The sequence below is a fragment of the Pinus tabuliformis genome, chromosome 9 (assembly GCF_031772625.1).
Source record: "Pinus tabuliformis cultivar Carrire ecotype Pingquan chromosome 9, CPIR1, whole genome shotgun sequence".
NCBI lineage: Eukaryota > Viridiplantae > Streptophyta > Pinopsida > Pinales > Pinaceae > Pinus > Pinus tabuliformis.
In genome coordinates this window covers 1,389,672,665-1,389,700,192 of record NC_142307.1, presented here as the reverse complement: position 1 = coordinate 1,389,700,192, position 27,528 = coordinate 1,389,672,665, and positions in this window count along the sequence as shown.

The following is a 27,528-nucleotide window of genomic DNA, read 5'->3' as shown; positions in this document are numbered from 1 at the left end:
TATTACATGTGATTCATCAGGAAATTCTCATGAATTTCCTGTCATCTTTGCAGAGAAAAGGAAAGAAGTTTGAATTGACTGAGGAGTGTGCAACTAGTTTCAAGCAGTTGAAGCATTTTCTTACAAATTCTTCGTCTTGAATATTGAAGATCATGACAAGGAGTTTGTGGTTTGTAAAGATGCTTGCAAGAAAGGACTTGGTGGAGTCTTGATGCAGGAAGGACAGGTGGTATGCTATGAGTCAAGGAAGTTGAATGAGCATGAGCAGAACTATGTGACTCGTGATCTTGAGTTGGAAGCTATCATTCATGCCTTGAATATGTGGAGGCATTATCTTCTTGGTCGGAAGTTCATCTTGTTGAGTGATCACAGTGGGTTGAGGTACTTGGTTGACCAACCTAATCTAAATGTTAGGCAAGCTAGATGGTTGGCTACTCTCAGTGAGTTTGCCTTTGAGATCAGATACATCAAGGGAGAGGAGAACAGGGTTGCATATGCTCTTAGTAGAAGAGTGCGGGTGAATCATAGTGAATTAGCGAGTTCTTATGGGACAGAATTGTAGGAGTGGATATTGCAAGCATGACAACATGATCACATGTGTCAGCAACTGAGACACAGGGTACAACGGCAGCGTGAAGGTGATAGGGATGAAGAGTGTCACCTCACGGAAGATGGCTTGGTTAGATTTAGGAATAAAATTTATGTGTCAGATAGCAGTGAACTCAAGAAGCTTATCTTGAGGGAGTTTCATGTCAATTTGTATTCAGGTCACCCTGGATATGAGAAGACTTTGACAACAGTTAAGAATTTATATCATTGGTTGAACTTGAAGAAGGAGGTGGTTGAGTTTATTGCGGTATGTTTGGATTGTCATCAAGTAAAAGCAGAGTGTAAGCATCCAGGTGGTTTACGAAAGCCTATTTTGATTCCATATAGGAAATGGGAGGTCATTTCCATGGATTTTATTACAGGTTTGCCAAGGATATCAAGACAACATAATTCCATCATGGTTGCGGTTGGCAAGTTAAGTAAGGTAGTTCAATTTATCACAGTGAAGTTTACTAATTCAATTAGTGAGGTAGCTTAGATCTTCATCAGGGAGATAGTGAGATTGAATGGTGTTCCCAAGAATATTATATCATACAGAGATGCCAAGTTCACTTCCAAGTTTTGGAACGAGGTGTTTGCAAATTTAGGGATAGAGTTGGCTTTCAATACAGATAATCATCTACAGACAAATAGACAGAAAGAGAGGGTCAACATGATTCTTGAGGACATTTTGAGGATGTATGTCATGCATCAATAGAGGAAGTGGGAAGAGTATCTTCCATTGGTAGAATTTTCATATAATAATGGGTACCAGGAGTTCTTGAAGATGATTCCATTTGAGGCACTTTATGGGTTGAGTTGTAATACTCCTAATAGCTAGAGTGATTTAGTGAGTAGGGTGTTGATTGGACCAGATATGTTGGAAAAGATGGAATAGGGGATGTAGGTTATTAAGAGGAATTTTAAGGCAACATAGGATAGGCAGAAGAGTTATGCAGATCAAAGTAAGGCATTCAAGTAGTTCCAGGTTGGGGAGCTTGTGTACTTGTGCATCAAGCCCAAGAGGAGCTCCTTGAGGATTCGATAGGTATTGTGGGCCTTTTGAAATTCTTGAGAGGATTGGACCAATGGCCAACTGACTCACACTACCTCCGATAGTGAAAGTCAGTGATGTTTTCCATGTTTCATTGCTTAATAAGTATGTCTAATATGTTTATCATGTGAATGATTGGTTTATATTGTAGGTGGAACCAGAGGAAGAATTCTAGCCAAAACCTCAGTGCATTTTGCAACGAAAACAACTCATGCTCTGGAACCGAGAAATCAAGCAAGTTAAAGTGTAGGGGAAGCACTTTGGGCCCGATGAAGCTACATGGGAGATGGATAATCAGATGTAGCCTATGTATCCTTCTTTATTTATGGGTTGAGAATATGTGTTTGATTTGTGTTTTGGTTTATGTTTATGTTATGCATATATGTATTATAGATATTGCAATGAGATGTGTTATAAAGCTATAATCAGTAGTGTGTTTTAAATACAGCATGGAGTTGTCCTATCAGTATGACACAAAAACATGCATGGTGCGCATCCCGCGAATATGGCACAAAAGGGATGTCAAAGCAAAACACATGCATGACGACAACAAGAGTATCCCAACAACATTCAACAAGGGATCTCAAAGCATAACATGATAAGTTATGACAAAAAGTACATCACATAGAAAGATTCTGCATCAAATCAAGCAAGGAATCATGACAACATGTAATAAACAAGATCCTGCATCAACATCAATCATGGATCTGTACAACATAATGCAGAAAGAAGAAGTACATGAACACATCATATACCTCACAACCAAGGGCCATCTGAAGAAGTGGATGTCTCACTGCTGAAGCTGCTCAGACCATTGCTCTCAAGGCATCGATCTCATGAAGATGGTTGCTCGCACATGAATGTGGACATCTGCACTAGCACTTAGAAAAGTGACTAGAAGAAGAAATGAGAGAATAAGAAATATGAAGACACCATCAGATTTGTGGCGTCGAGTAGTGCTGAATCGACTATCCAAAATTCGAATTCTGAAAAGTTGATAATTCTGGGTTCAAGGAATCTCCTAGATTAGATTCCCTCGGGATTCTTCAAAGAATTTGTTCCAGGGATGGACTGTAAATCTGCAACTCAAATGGCGAATCTGATCTCTCCATTGCGATCCCTGCGGAAAACCATGAAAAACAAGTTTAAACTTGACTATATTCTGAAATGTCAAAAATTTACCTCCTTGGGAAAATTTCATGGCTTATGGTTCCACTCCCTATTTTTGCTGAAATCATGGTTCCATGTGCATTTTGGAAATGACTGGAAAATGCAGACCTCTAATGAAGAAACAAACATCACCATTGTGTTCGTGGCGATGAGAGGTGTAAAAACCATATAAAACTTGTCAAATTCTGAATGTTGTTGGGATACTCGTGTTGTCGTCATGCATGTGTTTTGCTTTGACATCCCTTTTGTGCCATATTGGCGAGATGCACACCATGCATGTTTTTGTGTCATACTGATAAGAGTCTTTTGATTGAGAGTTCTAGTTGTGGAACATCTCTTAGAGTCATTCCTGTGTGAGGGCATTCTTCCTTGTATGATTGAGACATCATCTTTGTGTACATCACCTTATTGACAGCACTTAATGCAGTGGCCTACACCATCTTGACACCGGGGCCCAGAGCCGTAGTCCCTCCTGGACGAACTCCATTATCAACAGATTTTGTTTTCATGTGTTGATGATTGTTATGTTCCTCTTCTTTACAGTCTGCAGCTGTATTTGTTAATGTTCTTTTAAAATGCAATTTTAACACATCACGAAAGTAAAAGGTCTTGGAAAGGTCCTTCTTCACACCCGGACCTGGATCAAGTGGTATCGGAGTAGGTCTTTATGTTGATGTGAATTGCAGCGTGAACAATGACAGAGGATGAAAGAGCAATGTACGAGACCATGCTTAACATTTCCAAGAAAGTGGAAATTGTGTATGAAACTCTACAGAAAGAAACAGAGGAAAAGGAGCGGTTACAGCTTCAGTTGAAAGCCACAGAAGAGGCCATGGAGGAACTGAAGAAAAACAAACATAATATTCAAACAGAGAATGATGAATTGAAGATGCGCTTACATGAAGAGAAAGAGGAGAAACAAAGTTTGCTACTACAGCTACAAGCAAAGGATGAGGCCTTGGAAAAGCTGCAGCAAGACCCATGTGAGGTAAAAAGTAGTTCTCCATCTTCATGTATGTTTCCTGATGATGATTTCGTTGTGTTTGAAAATCATACCACAAGAATTGGCTCCAAACTGTTAAAGAGAATGGGGTATGAAGGAAAATTCTTGGGCGTTAATGGCCAAGGCATTGCCAACCCCATCAAAGTAGAGGAATTACCCCGTCAACTAGGACTTGGGTATGTCAGGAAAGAAGTTGGGGAATGCGATCCACCAACAACAAATGATGAGCAACCCTCATCAGTTCTTTCCAAATCAAAAGATAAGGTAAAATATGTTGATTTCCTTTCGATTTCATCTTCTGATAGTATGATGTCTATTGGAGATTTGGAGATCCCCATTATAGGGACAAACATGAGGCTCCTTACAAGGATGAGGCACGAGGAGAAAGAACTTGGTGCTAACAACCAAGGCATAACTCAACCTTTGGAGGGTGTGCATGAACATCAATTTGCAGGCTTGAGATACACCAGAGGAGAGTGCTCAAAGGTGTCAGATTTTTCCGAGACATCGTCGAGGAAAGAGAATGATGGGAAAACATCCCCATCATCCCATGGCAGTTTCCATTGCAGGGAGAGAGCTGAGGCAAGCTCTCATCGCCATGTTGACATCAGAAATAGCAAAGGAAGGTATAATCACTTTCGATCTTCAAATGTTCATTTTGATTATGATCATGTTGTTAATAATGAACGAAGACAAAGGCATCGAAAAACATGTACTTTTTGTGGTTTACCTAACCATACCTTTTCCAAGTGTTGGAAAAGAATGGCAGCACTCATGAGGCGTGAAAGACCCTCTCAACAGCATGAAAAGAAACAGGTTAAGCAGATATGGAGGAAGAAAGCCTACTACAGTCATTGCAACAGAAATGGCCATCAAAGAGCCACTTGCTGGAAGCTCCATCCATAGCAGCGCCTTAAAGACAAAGCGTCGGTGCATGAACCAGGTAAAGCAGTTATTCGACAAGCAAAACCACCTCAAGGAGGTGACCCATTCACATTGATCAGTGAAAAGTGGTTTTTTTGACATGATGTCATTTCATGGTCATTCTTTGTAAATCATTTGTTGCATTTTTTTAAGTGTAAAAGTGATGATGTGTTTTTCATCACTTGGTCAGCAACAATGATGTCTAGTCATGTTTTGAGTCGTATTTTGAGTTGCATGTTAAAACTCTGAAAGTGATGTTATGTTTCCGTCACTTGTCAAAACAATAGTATTTGGCCTTATGTGTGTAAATCATGTGTTGCAGTGATGTTGTGTTTTCCATCACTTTTTGAAGCAACCATGATTGGTTGGCCTTGTTGTCATAGCTGGGGTATTATGTCCATCTTGCTATAAACTTGACCACCGAATACGTGTTATAAACTTGTGGCAAGTATGGGACGTTTGGGTCTTTGGTTGGTCATGTTATTCAAAGCATGTGATTTGCAAACAATGTACTACAGGTTGCAGAAGTAGAAAGTGTCGGCTCATCGCTTAAGGCTCCGAAGAACAAAGGTGAAGGAGATGGAAGCGAGACCTTTTTAGGACGCTTGTTGTGATGCCGATAGGGTACAGAGAAAGATACAGATTATTTTTCATGCTTTTGGAGGACCAAAAGCTCCTCAGTGGGGAGGATTGATCCAGGTGGCTCTAGAGAGACACGTAGGACAAAGATGGCTCAAAAATCAAAGTGTTTGGATTGCACTCGAACTAGGACCAAATCAAAGACCTCATCGTCCTGATCGTGGAGGTGTGAATGGCTCGTCAAACCGAGCTCGTATGCGAAAGATAGAGCTCTTCAAAGTTTGACATGACAGGGGAAAAGTGGGGCCCACAATGCACCACATGGCATCCCAGTAAGCAGGTGGGACCCACATGGCAGCCCATCAGCCATTGACACTTGGCGATTTCTCATTTGTCTCCTAAATTTGCATAAGAGACAAAATCATGGAAAATGGTTAAATAAATAACCATATAACAAAATGTTGTTTAATATATAGTTAAAAATAACTATATAAAAACAATCGAAGACATGGTTTCGGGATCGGCGGCAACAAACCCCGCCGAACCCTTTTAAACAGCCTTATCACAATAATCAGAACCATATTATATGGGATCGGCAGCCACAACCTCTGCTGAACCCTCCACAACTGTTGTGCCCTTATATATATATATATATATATATATATATGTGTGTGTGTGTGTGTGTGTGTGTGTGTGTGTGTGTGTGTGTGTGTGTGTGCCAATATAAAAGTGTCGCGTCGATCACCGATTGTAACATCATCGATATATATATCGGTGTAACCCCGATAAAGGCGCCGATACCTCCGCATCTGTCGATCGCCGATATGGATATCGGCGAAGTCCTGGAAATCAGGCTGATATATGCACCAGCACCCATTTTAGTCGCCGGTTGCAACTGTCGATCGCCGATATGTATAAGCGCAGGGTTTCCAGGGTTTCTGGTTTATAAAAGGCTTATATATGGGAGAGGCGGGATTTGATCCCCCGACCTCTCCTCAACGACTCCTATTATTTACCATTAGGCCAACGGCCTATTCGTTGGGGAATCCACCGATGAGTTTTATTTAAACTCAGATTTTCACCTCTACACGTAGTTCGAGGAGAGAGACTATAGGCACGAATTTTGAGGCAGAATGCAGGCACATATTTCGAGGCGGAATAATTAATATTTTAATGTAGGAACCATGAATTTTGCAGGAGGGCAAAATTTTCACTTTGTCAGAATTTGACAAGTTTTATATGGTTTTTACACCTCTCATCACCACGAACACAATGGTGTTATTCGTTTCTTCATCAGAGGTCTGAATTTTCCAATCATTTCCAGAATGCACATGGAACCATGATTTCAGCAAAAACAGGGAGCGGAACCATGAGCCATGAAATTTTCCCAAGGAGGTAAAATTTTGACATTTCAGAATATAGTCAAGTTTATACTTGTTTTTCATGGTTTTCCGCAGGGATCACAATGGCGAGATCAGATTCGCCATCTGAGTTGCAGATTTACAGTCCATCCATGGAACAAAATCTTTAAGGAATCTCGGGGAATCTAGGAGATTCCTTGAACCCAAAATTCTCAACTTTTCAGAATTCGGATTTTGGATAGTCGATTCAGCACTACTCGATGCCACAAATCTGATGGTGTCTTCAGATTTCTTATTCTCTCATTTCTTCTTCTAGTCACTTTTCTAAGTGCCAGTGCAGATGTCCACATTCATGTGCGAGCAACCATCTTCATGAGATCGATGCCTTGAGAGCAATGGTCTGAGCAGCTTCAGCAGTGAGACATCCACTTCTTCAAATGGCCCTTGGTTGTGAGGTATATGATGTGTTCATGTACTTCTTCTTTCTGCATTATGTTGTACAGATCCATGATTGATGTTGATGCAGGATCTTGTTTATTACATGTTGTCATGATTCCTTGCTTGATTTGATGCAGAATCTTTCTATGTGATGTACTTTCTGTCATAAATTATCATGTTATGCTTTGAGATCCCTTGTTGTATGTTGTTGGGATACTCTTGTTGTCGTCATGCATGTGTTTTGCTTTGACATCCCTTTTGTGCCATATTGGCGGGATGCGCACCATGCATGTTTTTGTGTCATACTAATAGGAGTCTTTTGATTGAGATTTCTAGTTGTGGAACATCTCTTAGAGCCACTCCTGCATGAGGGCATTCTTCCTTGTATGATCGAGACATCATCTATGTGTACATCACCTTATTGACCACACTTAATGCAGCGACCTACACCATCTTGACACCGGGGCCCGAAGACGTAGTCCCTCCTGGACAAACTCTGTTATCAACGGCTTTTGTTTTCATTGCTAATGATTGTTATGTTCCTCTTCTTTACAGTCTGCAGTTGTATTTGTTAATTTTCTTTTAAAATGCAATTTTAACACATCACTAAAGTAAAAGGTCTTACAAAGGTCCTTCTTCACACCCAAACTTGGATCAAGTATGGTGTTCATGTTTTCAGCAGTTTGGTATGATGTAAATGTTGCATCATGCTAGGTTATAAATATCCATGGGCAACATGTTTTGCTAGTTATAAGAGTCATAGAACACCAAGGACAGTGTTCCCCCAAGGGGGAGGGGTTTGTAACACGGCCTAGTTGATTTTCAATGTAAATATAATAAAACCAAGGTCATGGGACATGTATTCCAAGCTTAATGTTGGGGAAAACATAGTGATGGGCATCACTTGTGATTAATTAATGTTTATGGAAATTGGCAAAGGAAAAGAGGCATAATTGGCATTTATTTATGAAAATAAAATAAAAAATAGGAGAAAATGGAGGTGAAGAGACACATATTTGCATGTAAGGGAAATTAGAGGAAAAATGGAGGAAAATGAAGAAAATAGAGGCATCAATGATAAAAAAGATTCAAAGGATCGGTTCACAGCTTCTGGTCATTACAAGTTTTGTCAATTTAGATTTTCCTTTCTCATTTCATTATCTCATTCTCTCGTACTCTTGCACACTTAAAGTATTCTTGGATCATTCTTTGAGCACTCTAGTATTCAATTGAATTGGAGAAAGAAGTCAAAGGAAAGCAAGGAAGCACAAGAAAATAGTTGGATCAGCAGCTACATCTGGATTGCTTTGTAGGTAACAGGTTACATGTGTGATTTCCTTGTTGATTTCTGGATGCATGGTATATGCATGTGATTATTTGGTTATGTTTTGTCATTGGAATGGAGATTTGCCTGGATTGGCAATGGTTTTATCCTTGCCTTGCCATTTCCTAGACACCCATGGTGTTGTGGGTTTTTCCACTTATTTTTCTTATTGGTGCTCATGTTCCTTATGGTTGTGGGTTGGAAAAAATGCTTTGGAATCCCTAGAGAACTTTGGATGAGTTATTAATTCCTAGATCTATTGGTTGGGACAAATGCTCTAGAGCCCTTGGTGGGTTGATTTACTAGTCTCTGGAACTGCGATTGGAAAGAATTCTCTGGAACCCTGGAAGGTTGTGATTTTAATTACTAGTTCCTGGAGCCCTGGAAAACTTGGGTAGAGACCGATCTGGTTGATGTTAGTGATTTCCAAACCATAGAGGTGGAATCATTGTGGACGAGGATTGAGGTATTTTGGCCTATGGAAGCCCTGGTTTGGTTTTTTCTTGGTTTATTCCATGAGATCCCACATTCATGCTTGAAATATGGAGTGGGGGTGATTTGCTTAAAGAGAGATTTGTTTCAGCCCAATCTATGGTCAGATGGTACGTTGAAGTCCCTGACTTGGTTGGAATTTTCATATGTTAATAAGAGATATTTTTCCCACTGTTATTTATGAGCACTTGTAATGGTTATCATGTTGATATTAAGGTTGATTTTCCATGGTTTCTATGTTGGTAATTTGTTGGTTATATGTTGGTTATATGATGTATGTTATATATGGCTCTTGTCATGATTTGTTAAGTTATTGAATGGTTGATGAATATATGGACTAATAAGTGTTGTTGTGGCTAGCTAGAGAAGGTTTAGAGCATTCTCAGTGATTCTCATATGAATACTATCAGTTTATGATCAGATATGCATTCATGACCTATAGTTTACATGTTTTCCATATGCTTGACAAAATTTTTGTTATGGATTAGGCACCTTTGGGTCAATTTCTTGCTTGAGTTTAGATCGAGTAGCTTTTCCATTACCTTTGATTACATTCTGGAAGGTTTCAGGCAATTCTGGATAGTGGTCTAGAGGCTAGTATGAAAAGGTGGCACAGATCCGAAGATCGCATGCTCAAATTTGAAGGTTTTAGGCCATAACTGCATGGAAGGAGGCTTGTGCATGAGATTGGGGTGTTAGGTCAGATAAAGAGGGTTCCAACTCAGTGATTGATCACCTGGGTGGTTTTCCAGCTCCTGAGTGATCTGTAGTCCCTGTAGGATGTCTCTATATGTTCAGTTTGTAGGCCCTACTTCAATAATTGGAACTTGGAGGTCGGGTCATGTCATAGTGACACTCGTCTCATGTTTGGCGAGCTTATGAAATTGGGTAAATGTGGGAGGGGTGGTTATAATATTTATCCTTCCTATGGTTTAGTTGAAAGGATTGGGTAGGATTGAGCCCTTCTCGGGAGGAAAAATGGGTATGGGAAGGAGGTCTAATATGTCAAAAGCCAAAGAACGTGCACAATTTGATATGGTTTTTGGTATACAACATTCCATAGATGGGGCGCTTAGTGCTATGGCCGCCTAAAGTGGTGTGGACTAATGAAATATCTCTCCTTCAACTGTAGAGGACTGGAAAGTTCCTCCAAGAAACTTGCCTTAAAGCATCTAGTTTTAATTCATAATCCTGACATCATTATGCTCTAGGAAACATTGGGGGCTAGTGATGATGTAGTTAGACTCCTTGAATATCTTCTTGGTAGATGGTGTTTTATAGTTATAGATGCACAGGGGCGATTGAGTGGGCTATAAATAGGCTGGCACTCTATACACATCAAACTGATGTCTCTTTGGAGTATGAAATCTGGAATTGGCTTGGAATTTTTCTCTCTGGAATTGAATCTAGACCTTACCATTATGAACTTATATAGACCTTGACAAAAGATAGTTTTGGGATGACCTTTTTCTCAAATTATTTAATCCTTAAATAAAGCCTAATTATAGGGGGAACTTAAAATTTTCTTTGGGTGAGTCGGAGTCTTGGGAACCTAGAGAAACCTTGGAACCTCTCTCAAGTTATTTCATACATCACCTTGCAGAAGAAAAAAAATATTATTGCCATTAAGCCTTTGAAGATCAAGCTGACCTGGAGAAACTGCCAGGCTAGGCCTGGCAGAGTAGTGAAAATATTAGACTACTTTTGATATCCGAGCACCTGTTGGGAAACCTGACCTTGTCTAGATAATGGATTGATGTAGGGGGTGAATCAGATCATTCCCATATTTTTTTGGAAATCAAAGGAGGAAGCAAAAAACCACCAAGCCCTTTTAAAATGAACTCATCTTGGCTTATTGAAGACGAGTTCGTAAATTTGGTCAATACAAAGTGGAACACAATTGACCAAATGGTTGGTAGTTCCACAACAAAGCAGTTTGAATCAAACCTCAATAATCTAAAAGTTCACATAAAGGACTACGAAAAGAAAAAATGAATGAAAGAGGAAGTTGATCTATTGGAGAAAGATTTGGAGTTGAAGGTTATAATCGAGACAGGAAAGGAAGGTTTTTCTAGTCCAGCCTCAAAGGAAAGCATTAAAATACCATCTAGAGTTTGAAGAACCCAAAACATAGAGAAGTATTCTCCTTTTAAGGGTTGGTTGAGATGGGCATGTCACACTTTCAGTCCCTCTTCAAGGAAGATTCTCAACTCTTTCAAATTTATGTAAGGGAGGAAGACATAGAAGATCTACAAGATGAAGTAACTCTAAAAGAGCTCGAGGAGGTACTGGTAAGTTTTAAAAAGGACAAAAGCATAAGGTCAAATAGGTGGGAAATTAAAGCTTTCTCAACTTTGTTTGAGGTGCTAGGCTAAGGTTTGTTGAAAGTAGTGAATGATTCCAAAGAATAAGGTAGGGTTTTAGTTGATTTCAACTCTACATTTGTATCTCTTATTCCGAAAGGGGATAAACCACAGTCATTTGATGATTTTTGTCCAATTTCCTTATGCAATAGTATCTATAAAGTATAGCAAAAACTATAGCCCGAAGGATAAAACTAATTCTTTCAAGGTCAAAGAGCAGTATGGCTTCCTAGAGGGAAGATAAATTCACAAAGCAATAGGGGTTTCTCAAGAAGGCTTACATAGCATGAAGGTCCAATAGTTAAAAGGGGCAGTAGTTAAAATTGACCTCTTGAAAGCCTATGACAGGGTAAGTTGTGTCTATCTTAGGCTTATTCTTACTCAGACAAGTTTCCATCCTCACTTCATCAATTGTATCATGGGATGCATCCAATCTATCTCTTTCACAATCCTATTCAATGGATCAACTTCTCCATTCTTCCATGTGTCTAGAGGCATAAGGCAAGCTCGTCCTTTAGCCCCCCTCCTTTTTTTTCTGGCAGCTGAATGTCTCAGCCTTCTACTTGGTTAGGAAAAAAGATGAGGTGACTTTCATGGCCCGAGCATTGCACAAGGTACGATTATCTCATATCTACTCTTCGTAGATGACATATTAATTTTTTGCAAATGTTCTATGCGTGAAGCTGACAAACTATTTGAAGTGTTGATACTCTTTTGAAAAGAAACTAGCATGCAAATCAATGCTAGAAAGTCATCTATTTCTTGTGTTAATTTGGAATATGAAGAAAGGAGATATCTTTCAAGGAAGTTTGCATTCTAATCCAAGGGATCGGTTTAATGCTCAAAATTCGTGTGTAACAGAGCTCAAAAACTGCACCAATGCGTAGATATCAGTGATCTAAATCTAACGCAACTTGAATCATTCAAAATCGATATCATATGTTCCTGATATTGTGTTCTAATCAAATTCCCAAACAGGTAAAAAAATTGCAAGCGATAGGCTGATTGTACATTTCTAGGCTAATGAAATACTACCACTTGGCCACTCCAAATTGGTCAAAAAATATTCGAGTTTGATTGGTTCAATTTTGTTTTATTATATTGTGGTTGACTGTGTTTTTAAGGGTCCAATGGGGGGGAGCCATGTGGATCAATTGTTGACTGCCATGTGGCCTCATGTTGGTGTATTAAAATTTGATTGAGGGTTGAAGCAACCTATATGAATTGAACATAGGACTAAGCACTAAGCAACAAGACCCACTACCGCTGCACCATTACTATGAGACTTAACCTCTATAGCTCTCGACATACACTTAAAGTTGAGTGCAAATGTTATTGGGGGAAGGGGCTAGGGCTAAGCCCTAGCCCATGGTCACACTGCACACCACATGACTAGCAGAGGGAGCCAAGGGCTTGAGGCTTAGCCCCAGCCCCAAGCCATGTTTACAACCCATGATTATACACTGGAGTGGACCGCAGGCGGAGTTGGAGGGGGCTAGCCCTAAGCGCTTGGAGCGGGGGCCAGCCCCATACCACATCGCCCTCAAATGACCAAAGTCGAACATTAAAAATTTCTACGCGGGTTTAGCACCAAGCCTCGTGTTTTGCGGGGTTCCACATGACCAGTGCAGTTCTGTTGGGGGCTGACCGGCGAGGGCGGGCGGTTAGCCCCAGCCCCTAGGCACATGGCCCCATATGACCACAATTTTCAAAAAGTGGGGGTTAATGGAAATTTTATCTGTCTGACAATTTCACCTGTTGAGCGGGATTGTAGGCCATATTTGCACGTTGGTTCTGGGCTTTGGGCGCTCAAGCTAGGTTTGGGTCGAATTGGAGGATGGTTAGCTGTGGAAATTGAGAAAAACATGGAAGAAGCATAACTTTCTTAGTTTTTGGCCAAATAAGGTGTAGAAAGAGCCTATATGGGGGTTTTTGACAGCTCTGGATCCATTGGAGACATCGGTTTTTCATTTTGATCATTATAAAGCCATGTAAACACAAATTTTAGCACTTATGAAAGAGGACCGCATTGGAAGTTGGACTAGGAGATGTAGCCCATGAGAGGGGTGAACTCCTTTATCATGTTTGTTGTTATGTGTTTCTAATATAGTATTTTGACTCTGTTTTGTTTGTTAACTAAGTTTAAAAATCATTACTTTTTGTGTTTTGTAACTTGATCCATTACCCAAAATACATAAAATTTTCACTTGCAATTTGTTCATCACCTTCAAGTTTCCATACAGCTCATTTTGGTATCAGATCCTAAGGTTTTGTGAAGGTTTGATTTTGTTTGCAAGTGTTTTATGATGCTTACAAGGTTTAAGCTTAAAAGAGGAGAAGGAGAACTTATGGAGCCAATATCTCAAATTGTTTCAAGGAGAACAAATACACCTCAAGCTTCAATATTCATGGCACATGAAGAAGGTCCTGAAGGGATGTCTGAAGATGAAAGAAATTTTAGAAAATATTTCTTTGAGATGTTTGAAATGGTAAAGGTTATTTATGAAGAGAGGAATTCAAGGTTGTATGGAGAGAGCTCAAAACCTCCAAAAAGAGATGGAGGAAAAGGAGAAAAACCTCCAAAAGGGAATGGAGGAAATGGTGACAAACTACCACCTTCACCTCCATCCTCATCCTCATCTTCATGCTCATATTCTTCTACTTCTTCAACCCTTTCACAAACACCTCCAAATTATCCAAAAGGACATGGTAAAACTCCTTTGTTAAATCTTGACGTTAATTTTTAATTTCCTATGCATGATGGAGAGGTAAATTCTGAGAAATTAGATAATTGTATTCATCATATTGAAGTGTACACTAGGATACAAAGAATCAAGGATGATGAGACCAAAATTAAGCTTGCTTCTCTTAGGTTGGAAGGTGTAGCACTTATTTGGTGGGAGGCCAAAACTCAAGAGGGCATGAAGAAAAATGGTAAGGTTTTATCCTCTTGGAATGATTTTTGTTGCAATAAGAATTCAATTTTATCCATTAGAATACATGCAAAAAGCTATTATGGATTAGAAAAACTTTAGGAAAACTAGGGGTCAAGATGTGCAAAGCTATACTTAAGAATTTAGGAAAAGGACTTTGATTTTGGGTATAGATTTGTCCTCTCAAGATACTTTGCTCAAATACATTGTTGGGTTACATAGCTATTTGAGACACGCAATTCTCATGTTTAACCCTACAAAACTAGATGAAGTTTGTGTACAAGCAATTCATTTAGAAGCAAGAGGGAAGAATGTTCCTCAAGAGGGAAGCAAAAATCCATTTAAGAGTGGAGACAAAGGAAAGGGGAAATTCAAAGGAAAAGGAAAGAAGAATGGTTCAGTCATGAAAGAGGGAGAAAAACTCACATGTAAACATTTTTCAAAAGAAGGCCATGATGAAGACCGCCGTTGGAAACTTCACCCTGAAATGAGACCATAAATTTTAATAACAAAGGGAGAAAAAATACTACTGCAACTACACAACATCATTTAGGATCTGATTTCGAGGATGAAACAAACATCACAGCCATGGGATTCAAAGGTAAGGACTTTATTGCAAGTACTAGTTCTTTAACTAGCCTCAATGAAACTCAACATGAAAAAGAAAGAGTACAGATTTTCCACATTAGAGTCATTTCAAAACATACCAAGATAGATACATTATTTGATCATGGATCACAAGAAAACCTTATTTCTGAAGACATTGTTAAGAAATAGAATTCAGAAACCACTCCACATCCTAAACCTTATCCTTTAGGTTGGATATGTGACAATGCAAAATTGCATGTGACAAAAAGGTGTAAATGGAGATTTGCCATCACTGCAAATTTTATAGATGAGGTAGAGCTTGATGTTATTCCACTTGACATTTTTGGTATTGTTTTGGGAAGCCCATATCTATATGATAGGAGAGCCATATTTTAATGCCATGAGAAGAAATATCACTTGTTCAAAGATGGGGTTGAGTACATTGTTAGAGAACATAGCAAGAAGTTGAATTTATCACTTGTGAATGTTGGACAAATGAAAAGGCCTATTAATGCTAGTAAGAAATCTGTACTCTTGATGATTAAACCAAAATATATTGTTGAAAATGAATCCTTCCAAGGATGTGATGCAAAGCTAAAATCTGATTTGTATGAGGTTTTTAACACCTATGATGAGATGTTTTAGGAACCCAAAGTATTTTCTCCTAAAAGAGGAATTCAACATTAGATCCAATTGCAGCAAGATTGTCCTCTTCCAAACATTAGCATGTATAGGATGTCAGTCATAGAGAATGAAGAAATCAAAAGACAAATCCAAGAGTTGTCTGACAAAGGGGTCATCGGACCAAGCACATGGCCATGCAGATCACTAATTGTTTTAGTACCAAAGAAATATGGTACATGGTGCATGTGTATAGATTTCAGAGCCTTGAACAATATTATGGTAAATAATCGTTACCCTCTTCCTCGAATTGATGATTTGCTTGATCAGTTGAAAGATGTTGTGTATTTCACTAAGTTGGACTTGAGAAGTGGCTATCATTAGATTAGGATTATTGAAGGAGACATATGGAAGACAACCTTCAAAACAAAGCAAGGTTTGTTTGAATGGTTAGTTATGCCTTTTGGGCTTTGTAATGCTCCTGCAACATTCATGAGAGTTATGAATGATGTATTAAGGCATTTTCTTGATGATTTTTTAATTGTCTACTTAGATGACATATTGATATTCAGTAAAACCTGTGAAGAACATGTCAGGCATGTTAGGCAAGTCTTAGATGTCTTGAAGAAAGAAAATTTGTTTTTAAAGATGTCTAAATGTGAGTTTGGAAAGACCTCATTAGTGTATTTGGGACATATTGTTGGAGGGGGTGAATTGAAGATAGATCCCTCAAAGGTCAAAGTCATTGTAGATTGGCCCAAGCCCAATAATGTAACTAAGGTTAGAAGCTTTTTGGGAGCAGCCCAATATTGGAGAAAGTTCATTTCTAACTTTTCTTCAATTGCAGCTCCATTACATGCCTTGACAAGCATAAAGCAGGTTTTTCAGTGGGGAGGCAAGCAACAGAAAGCCTTCGATGCATTGAAGGAGAGAATCAGCACAGCTCCAGTTCTTGCACTTCCTGATTTAAGACAACCATTTGAGATACAAACAAATGCAAGTGACTATGCCATGGGAGCGGTCTTGATGCAACATGGTAAGCCCATATGTTACCATTCTGAAACTTTTAATGGTGTGGTAGTTAATTATCCTACATATGACAAGGAACTGTATGCATTAGTGCAAAGTGTAAAAAAGTGGAAACATTATTTGATGGGAAAGGAAATTATCATTCACATTGATCATCAACCATTACAATACTTGCAATCACAAACCAAGCTACAACAAGCAAGGCATTTCAGATGGATGGGTTTCTTGCAGCAATTCCACTTGATGATAAGGTATAAGAAAGGTATTTATAACAAATTTTTTGGCATGCCTTCTAGACCAATTGTTAGTGCTTGAGTTATTCTTAATCATAATTCTATCATGCATGAGAGCTATATTGAACAATATGCTTTAGATGACGATTTTAAAGATGTACATGCAACTTTGTGTAAAGGCAACCAACTAGAGGAATTGGATTACTATGTGCATGATAAAATTTTGTATCATCTTGACAAGCTAAGTATTCCATGGGGTGAAAGAGTCAACATCATAAAGGAGGCACATACTTCTCTTATTGTTGGCCATTTTGGTGCAGGCAAGATGGTGGCACTATTACAAAGGTATTTCTATTCGCCTCGTATGAATGATAGTGTGTCACGATATGTAAGAGGATGTTAATTATGTGCTACAAGTCAGCCTTGCAATAGAAAGTTAGGATTGTATACTCCACTTCCAGTCCCTTACCATCCTTGGGAAAGTGTTGCTATGGACTTTGTAGGAGTATTTCCCATGTCTAAAAAAAATCATGATTATCTTTATGTTGTGGTAGATCATTTCAACAAGATGTGTATTTTGATGCCTTGTAAGAAGCAGATTACAACTTAATAGACTGCACAAATGTTCTTTCAACATGTATGGGTACATTTTGGGTTGCCCAAATCCATTATTTTTTATCGAGATTCTCGATTTGTTGGGAACTTTTGGTCAAGTTTATGGGGACTCATCGACACCAAATTGAAAAAGAGTACATTTATTCCATCCACAAACCGATGGTCAAACAAAAGTGGTGAACAGAACGGTAGTACATCTTCGTGGTTATTGCAGCAAACATCCCAAGCTTTGGGATGAACACTTACATTACATTCAGCATGCTTATAACTAGGCAAAGCATTCATCGACTCAAAATCTCCATTTGAGGCATGCTTTGGTTACTTACCAAAATCTCCTTTAGATTTTATCTTTGTGAAAAAAAAATCTATTGACGTTCATATTGACATTGATAAGGCCAAGCAATTCATTGAACATGTTCAATTGGTGCAACAGATGGTTCAAGAATAGTTGGAAAAGAGCCAATCGAAGTATAAGACGAGGCATAAGCATCGTGTTAACCATAATTTTCAAGTTGGAGATGGAGTTTGGCTTTACATGAGCAAGGAGAGGCTTAAAGGAGAAGGTAAAAAACTAAAACTAATAAGGTATGGACCTTTTAAGATTCTAGAAAAGATTGATAATAATGCCTTCCAGTTGGATTTGCCTCCATATATGCAAATGTATGCAATTTTTAATGTTGAGAAATTGAGATTATATGAGCCTCCCTTCATTGATGATCAAGGAACGTATGTTCAGATTCCTTCAATACAAGATTTCTCTCCAAAATTTCTTGAAGAATTTCAATAGGATATTATCCTTGACAAAAGAACAAGAACTTCAAAACAAGGGAATGTGGAGCACCTTTGTGTTGGACTCAAGGGGACAAATCCAAACAAAGCTAAATGGATTGAGGTTGGAAGGGTGAGGGAACTATACCCTCATCTATTTGTTGACTGAAAGTAGTCTTTTGGAGGTCCAAAATCTTCCAATGGGGAGAAGTGATCTAAGGGATCAGTTTAGTGCCAAAATTTCAAAGTGTGAGACAGATCTTGAAGCCTATACCAGTATATAGATATCGGTGATATGAATCTAACACAACTTAAATCATTCAAAACCGATATCGTATGCTCTCGATATTTTTTTCTGATCGAATTCCCAAACAGGTAAAAAAATTGCAAGTGACAGGGTAACTATACATTTATGGGCCAATGACATGCTACCACTTGGCCACTCGAGATTGGTAAAAAAATATTCGAATTTGATTGTTTCATCATTTTTTTTATTATATTATGTGGTTGCCTGTGCTTTTAAGGCTCCAATGGGGTAGAGCCACGTGGGCCAATTGTTGACTATCATGTGGCCTCCTCTTGGTGTATTAAAATTTGGTTGAGGGCCAAAGAAACCCACGGGAATCGAACACAAGACCAAGCACCAAGCAGAAAGACCCACTACCATTGTGTTATCTCTATGAGACTTAACCTCTATAGCTCTCGGCATACATTTAAATTTGAGTGCAAATTATATTGTGGGAAGGGGCCAGGGCTAAGCCCTAGTCCATGGCCATACCCCACACCACATGATCGGCAGAGGGAGCCAAGGTCTCGGGGCTTAGCCCCAGCCCTAAGACATGGTCCCAAATCACGATTATACACCAGAGTAGAATGCAGGTGGAGTTGCATGGGACTAGCCCTTAGCGCTCGGAGCGGGGACCAGCCCCAGGCCACATGCGCCTCAAATGACCACAACCAAACCTTAAAAATTGGCACGTGGGTTTAGAACCAAGCCTCGGGTTCCACAGGATTCCATGTGACCAGTGGAAGTTCTGTTGGGGGCTCTGTTAGCATTATGACACAGGTGTTGTCCTTGATGGCAACTCACTCTAATGACAGATCACAGTTCAGGCTCTTAGAATGAAGGAAAAGATATATACGCAGGTTCCACTTGACCAAGCCGCGTATACACGCGAGTTAGACTATCAAAAGATGCGTATGTGTATACACGCACTTTCACGCAAGGAAAAGCACGTACATGTGGGAGAACTTATTTTTGGTCCATGGTATTTAGTCCTTGGTATTTGAACCTATGGTTGACCATGGTATATCGTCCGAAGTGTTGATCCCAAGTATTGGGTCCATGGTATTGGTTCTTTATGGTTTTGGACCATGGTATTATGTAAGGCCTAAGACTATAAAAGGGGAAGGAGATCATTAGGCAAAGGCATGGTCTGAAGCATTGAATATCTGATGAAGAGCTAGATCTGGAATACTGGTGATTGGGTTATGATGCATAGCTGGATCTGAATGAAGGAGGAACCTAAGCGCAAGGAGAAGGATAAGTTCTATTGATGGGTCAAAATCTCAAGTCTTGAATAGTAGTATCTTTGAGTGACTTTGATCTGTTATATTTGGCGCACGCTTGATCTATAAATCTAATAATCTGGGTATAACTAATGTCTGAATATTTGAAAGAGTGAATTATCTTTTATAGATCTGTACGCAGGTTCGATACATCAGAGGCACGTATACAAGCTGGTTCAGCAAATCAAAACAGCGTATACGCTGGTTGGCCTTAATACAGAAGCTTATGCATGCAGGTTTCTGCATATTGAAGTAGCGTACATCTCTTGAAATATGTTCTAGCTGCTTCTGTTTATTGCTGCAGTACTCTGGGTTCAGAATTGGTGTCTGGTTACTGTTACTGTTGTCTGGGTACAGCATTCAGAAAGGTGACTATTTGATTCAGTTTTGTTTGGTGAAAAGGAGATTGGTTGTTGCAGAGATTCTTGATGTTTGATTGATGTTATTCATGGATCCAGTCTAAAAATTTATGAAACGTGGTCCTTGGAAGAAAGAGAAGGTTGTAGCCTTTTGTAGGTCAGCACCTACGTACTAGTACCTCAACTAGTACAAGAGCTAAGGGGGTTGTAGCTCCCTTCCAGGAGAAGCTAGAGAACGAGAGAAGGTTGTAGCCTTCTGCAGGTAGAAGCCTGCGTACTGGTATAAGTCTGCACCAGTACAGAAACATTGTAAAAAGAAGTTTCTAATTAAAAGAAGATAGAGACGAATTGCAGCAGGTGGTTTTCACCCACATTGGGTTTCCACCTTATATCTTGTGTTCTTGTGTGTGATTGTCTTCTACTCTGTTTTATTGTTCCTGGTTACTGTTTATATGGTTCTGATGCACAGATTAATGATCAACATCTGAAGAATAAATTAAATTATAAGTCTGCAGGGTATACGCTGGTTTCCTTATCTGTAGTTGCGTATATACGTAGTTTTCACTAACTGAAGTAGCGTATATGATCTAGTTGTGAAATGAAAAATAATTGACTTGATAATACTGATTCACCCCCCCTCTCAGTATTATTTCCAACAATTGGTATCAGAGTAGGTCCTTCAGAAGAAGCTTGATCACTTGAAGGAAGATCTATCATCATGAGCAACTACGAGAAAGAAGCATCGATCAGGCCACCAATTTTTGATGGGAGCAACTTCGTCTATTGGAAGGTAAGAATCACAGCCTATCTTCAGTCTCTTGGTACAAAAGTCTGGGATATCGTGGAAACAGGATACACATTTCCATCAGCAACACCTACAGATCTGGCTGTCAATACTCTATTAGGGAGTCTATCTCAAATAGAATTCGTCAAGGTTATGCAGCTCAAAATCGCAAAAGAAATATGGGACAAGATCGTTCTGAGCTATGAAGGAGATGATGAGGTAAAATGAGAAAAACTTCAAACTCTCAGAATTCAATATGAAAATCTTATAATGCACAATGATGAAAGTGTGGCTAACTACTTTCTACGTATAGATGAGAATGTTAATTGTATGAAAAACTTGGGTGAAGAAATAAAAGAGGTTGTTTTGGTTGAAAAGGTTCTAAGATCTTTGTCTTCTAAGTTTGAATCAAAAGTTTCTGCCATAGAAGAAAAATAGAATCTACAGAGCATTACCATGTCACAGCTACACGGAATTCTAACCGCTTACGAAATGAGGAAAGGGGGACCATCAGACAAGAGAGAAGCCGCATTCAAGGCCTCAGGAAAAGGAGATTCCAATGACTCAGGACATATGTCAGAAGAAGAAGAAGAATCAAATTTTGTCAAGAACCTTCAACAGGGTTCTGGAAGATTCAGAGGTAAGCTACCTTTCAAATGTTTTGCTTGTGGAAGAGTCAGTCACTATGCTGCCAAGTGTCCTCATAAAGATAAGCTTGACAAAGGTAAGGAACCAGTTAGATGGAACAGAAAACAGAATGTAAGTAAGAAGAGCTATTACACACATGAAGACAGTGATGGACTTTCAAATAGTGATGAAGATGAACAAGGTAATAATTATAGACTTTTGATGGCTTTTGAAGATGATGATTTCTTGGATGCTATAGATGAAGAAGGTCTTTATGAAGAAATTTCTAAACTCAAAATTTGTTTAGAAGAAAAGAATATGATTATAGATACTCTGACATTCCAACTTGCTGAGAGGGAAAAACACCATGAAAAGTTAGAATGTGAAATTGTGGGACTTAGAAAAGAGATTGAGAAAACAAAAGCCCTTAATCTTAGATTTGCTAAAGGATCTGAAACTTTAGATGAGATTATCAAAGTGCAGTGTTCTCCACTAATCAAGACAGGTCTTGGATATAATGAAGAAGCATCTCAAGTGCAGAAGCCATCCACCTCCAAAAGTTATCTTGATGCAGCAAGGAGAAGTGAACAGGTTGACAATCGACAGCAAAGGCATAATGCAGATCACCAAGTAAATCAGGGACAATCTACTTCAAGAATGAACAGAGATCACCAATTAAATCGGGTGTAATCTACTTCAAGGATGAACAGAAGCTACAACCAACCGCAGGTAAATCATTCTTAATTTGTCTCAAGAATGGATGTCAATGAAAACTACAATCATTTGGTCCGCAGGTTTGATAATCGCAGGAATTTCTTCAATGGCCAATGTTTCTCTTGTCATAACTTTGGACACAAAGTTGCGCAATGTGTTGCCTACAAGACCATCATGACTAGAGAAGCTCAAAAACAAAGGAGTATGACTGGGATCATGAAAAGGACCTACAATAACTTTTCTGCTCTTGAAAATGAAATAGAATGTTCCATTTGTAACAACTTTGGTCATGAAGATTCTGAATGCAGGAGTAGGTTTCAGCAAACAACTTAGAAGGAGCAAGTTTCATTAAGTGCCAAAACATGGAGAAAGAAAGAACCGCAACCAGAAAGATGTGGTATAGCCTTATATGCAGAAGGGCAGGAAAATCAGTGGTACATCGACAGTGGATGCTCGAAACATATGACAGGTGATAAAGAAAAACTTTAGTCATATAGTGCCTTAGAAAAGGAAAAGAAGGTCTCATTTGGAAATGACACCCCTGCACTCATAAAAGGTAAAGGTTCTGTTCTTTTAAAAGAAAAGGTCAAAGCGGGAAATGTTATGTATGTTGATGGCTTAAAGCATAATCTATTGAGTGTCAGTCAAATGTGTGATCAAGGAAATGAGGTGATATTTCGATCAAATGGATGTATTGTTCGTGAGCTTGATATAGGAGAAACGGTGATCAAAGGCATAAGAACTCCAAATAATCTATACATTCTCAAGGGAGGACAACAACAATGCTATCTAAGCAAGAATGATGAACACTGGCTATGGCACAGAAGATTGGGGCATCTAAGCTTCTCTCAGATAAGGAAAGCATGCAAATACCAGGTAGTTCGTGATCTTCCAGACATCAGAATTCCAGACAATACAATATGCAAATCATGTCAGTTTGGTAAGCAAACCAGAACTAACTTCCCTGAGAAGGAAGGATCAGCTAGCAGGCCACTTGAACTTGTCCATACTGATGTATGTGGTCCATCTAGGAAAAGGTCACCTCGAGGAGAAGAATACTTTATATTATTCATTGATGACTTTTCTAGGATGTGTTGGATAGGACTTATGAAGCACAAAGACGAAGCTTTCAAAAAGTTCAAAGCATTCAAAGCCTTGGTTGAAAACGAATCAGATCGCAGAATCAAATGCCTCAGGTCTGATAGAGGTGGGGAGTTTACCTCGAATGAATTTTTCAATTTTTGTGAAGAACATGGAATAAGAAGGGAATTCTCTACTGCAAGGACTCCTCAGCAAAATGGAGTAGTGGAAAGGATGAACAGAACGGTTCAACAAATGGCTCGTGCTATGCTGGATGAGTCTGGAACTCCCGCAACCTTCTGGGGTGAAGCTGCATTTGCTGCAGTTACTATTCTCAACAAGACAAATGTCCGGGTGAACAGCACTCAAACTCCTCATGAACTCTGGTATGGTAAGACTCCTACGGTAAAATACTTCAAAATTTTTGGAAGCAAATGCTATATCAAAAAGACTGATGAAAATCTTGGCAAGTTTGAACCTAGAGCAGATGAAGGCATTCTCCTTGGATACTCTCCCCACAGCAAAGCATATAAGTGTTACAATAAAAGACTTGGAAGAATTGTTGACAATATTGATGTAGTGGTTGATGAAGAAGGAAACATTCCTAAGCAAGTAAATTCCAAAAATTTCGAAGATGATGAGGACTATCCTTCAACATCAAATCAGACTTATGATGAAGAAGAAACCCATGAGGCACCAGAAGAACAGATAAGGATAGAAGAGAAGACTCCATCCAGGTACGTTCAAAAGAATCATCCAGAAACTCAAATTTTGGGGCAGAAAGAGGCAGGTATACAAACAAGAAGAACAATTTCAGAAGCTTCAAGCTATTTAGCATTGCTCTCCTCCACTGAACCACAAAATGTAAGAGAGGCATGCAAAGATGAATGTTGGGTCAAGGCAATGGATGAAGAACTTGAGCAGATTGAAAAGAATAACACTTGGGAGTTGGTTCCTAGACCAAAAGATAAGAATGTCATAGGGACAAAATGGATATTTAAAAACAAGCTGAATGAAAATGGAGAAGTTATTAGAAACAAGGCCAGACTTGTTTGTAAAGGGTATGCTCAACAAGAAGGTATAGACTTTGAAGAAACTTTTGCTCCAGTTGCTAGACTTGAGGCCATAAGAATGTTCCTTGCTCTTTCTAGCTTTCAGAAGTTCAAAGTATTTCAAATGGACGTGAAATCTGCCTTTCTAAATGGAGACTTAGAAGAAGAAGTGTATATTGAGCAACTAGATGGATTCATCCTTGGAAATGATCCAAAACTTGTATGCAGACTGAAGAAGGCTCTCTATGGTCTTAAACAGGCTCCAAGGGCTTGGTATTATCGCCTGGACAAATACCTCCATCAACAAGGTTTCTCAAAAGGATCAGCAGATAGCAATCTATATATAAAAATTGATAATGATAAATTGCTAATACTTGTTGTGTATGTTGATGATATCATCTTTGGTAGCAATGAAGAAGCCATGAGTCAAAACTTTGCTTTGGTGATGCAGAAAGAATTCGAAATGTCCTTGCTTGGTGAGCTGACATATTTTCTTGGTTTACAAATCCAACAAAATAAAGACGGTATCTTTTTATCTCAAACCAAGTACCTCAAGCAGATCTTGAAGAAATATGGCATGGAAGATTCAAAACCAGTATGTACCCCTATGGTAACAGGATGCAGCCTCAGTGCAAGTGATGAATCAGCAGCAGTGCATCAACCAACCTATAGATCCATGATTGGAAGTCTGCTCTATTTAACAGGTACCCGACCAGACATCATGCATGCCGTGGGAATGGTTGGAAGATTTCAGGCAAATCGAAAGGAAACTCATCTTCAGGCAGTAAAGAGAATTTTCAAGTATCTTCAAGGAACTCAAAACTATGGCTTATGGTATCCTAGAAATATAGATCTCACGCTTCATGCATATACAGATGCAGATTGGGCTGGAAGCGTGGATGATAGAAAAAGAACTAGTGGTGGTGCATTCTTTATGGGTTCCAGATTAGTATCTTGGTTCAGCAAGAAACAAAGTTCAATTGCATTATCTACAGCTGAAGCAGAATATGTGGCTGCTGCATCTTGCTACACACAACTCCTTTGGATGATGCAAACCTTGCAAGATTTTCAAATCACTTGTACTCCACCTATCTCCATCTTATGTGATAATACAAGTGCAATCAGTATATCAAAGAATCCAGTCATGCATTCAAAGACCAAGCACATACCTATCAAATATCATTTTCTCCGGGAACAAGTGCTTGAACAAAAGGTCAAATTAGAGTATGTTCCCTCCAAGGAACATGTTGCTAATATACTCACCAAACCACTGCCCAGGGAAACATTTGAATACCTCAGACAGAAGCTGGGAGTAGTTGATGCATCATCTTGCTGTTGAAACCTGTCTGTCTTAGAGAAAAGTGGTTGTACGCGAGTTTCATGAGGAGGATCCGCGTACATACGCCGGTTTATGTGGATACAGTCGTGTATATGTTGGTTTGAAGGAAAACAGTGGGATCAGACTCAGGTTGAAAAGAGTCTGATATGGGTCTGACAGAGACCATCTGGCACAGGTTCAGGGGGAGCAGATATACTTCTAATAATGCATTGTTGGCATTACCTTAGAAGCTCTTGGTTCAAGTACACAGCTATTTTGGTTTCAGGTGGAACAGGTGCAGAGGGAGAACATGGTTGCTGATCTGAATGATGATTGACAGATGCTGCTGGTAGTAGTTATTAATGACTTTCATAGTCTTGTTCTAGATATTTCGTCTCTATGTCATGTATATATTTTATTATCAAGGTCATGTAACAGCCTATTTTGGTTTCCCCACTATGCCTGGGATGAATGATGTAATGTACTTGGTTGTCATGTGTAAACTTCTGTTGTATCCCCACTTGGTTGGGTGGATGAGTCAACATTGGTATATCCCCACTTGGTTGGGAGATGGATGTATGTATAAATCATGGTTCTTCTTGTAGAACGTATTTTTGCAGATCTTGCCTACAGTCAGGGGGAGCATGGACAGCACAGCAGAGTAGAAATTTCAGCATGTACTCAGGGGGAGCATAACCCTTTGCCCTTGATGACAAAGGGGGAGAATGACTTTGAGGATCTTGGGGTTGCCATCAAGTCCAAAGGGGGAGATTGTTGGAATTATGACACAGGTTTGGCGTTATGACACAGGTGTTGTCCTTGATGGCAACTCACTCTGATGACAGAAAACAGTTCAGGCTCTCAGAATGAAGGAAAAGATATATACGTAGGTTCCACTTGACCAAGCCGCATATACACGCGGGTTAGACTATCAAAAGATGCGTATGCGTATACATGCACTTTCACGCAAGGAAAAGCGCGTACATGTGGGAGAACTTATTTTTGGTCCGTGGTATTTACTCCTTGGTATTTGAACCTATGGTTTTGGACCATGGTATATCGTCCGAAGTGTTGATCCCAAGTATTGGGTCCACGGTATTGATTCTTTATGGTTTTAGACCGTGGTAATATGTAATGCCTAAGACTATAGAAAGGGGAAGGAGATCATTAGGCAATGGCATGGTCTGAAACATTGAATATCTGATGAAGAGCTAGATCTGGAATACTGGTGATTATGATGCATAGCTGGATCTGAATGAAGGAGGAACCTAAGCGCAAGGAGAAGGATAAGTTCTATTGATGGGTCAAAATCTCAAGTCTTGAATAGTAGTATCTTTGAGTGACTTTGATCTGTTATATTTGGCGCACGCTTGATCTATAAATCTGATAATGTGGGTATAACTAATGTCTGAATATTTGAAAGAGTGAATTATCTTTTATAGATCTGCACGCAGGTTCGATACATCAGAGGCATGTATACACGCTGGTTCAGCAAATCAAAACAGCGTATACGTTGGTCGGCCTTAATACAGAAGCATATGCACACATGTTTCTGCATATTGAAGTAGCGTACATCTCTTGAAATATGTTCTAGCTGCTTCTATTTATTGCTGCAGTACTCTGGGTTTAGAATTGGTGTCTGGTTACTGTTACTGTTGTCTGGGTACAGCATTCAGAAAGATGAATATGTGATTCAGTTTTGTTTGGTGAAAAGGAGATTGGTTGTTGCAGAGATTCTTGATGTTTGATTGATGTTATTCATGGATCCAGTCTGAAAATTTATGAAACGTGGTCCCTGGAAGAAAGAGAAGGTTGTAGCCTTCTATAGGTCAGCACCTACGTACTAGTACCTCAACTAGTACAAGAGCTAAGGGGGTTGTAGCTCCCTTCCAGGAGAAGCTGGAGAACGAGAGAAGGTTGTAGCCTTCTGCAGGTAGAAGCT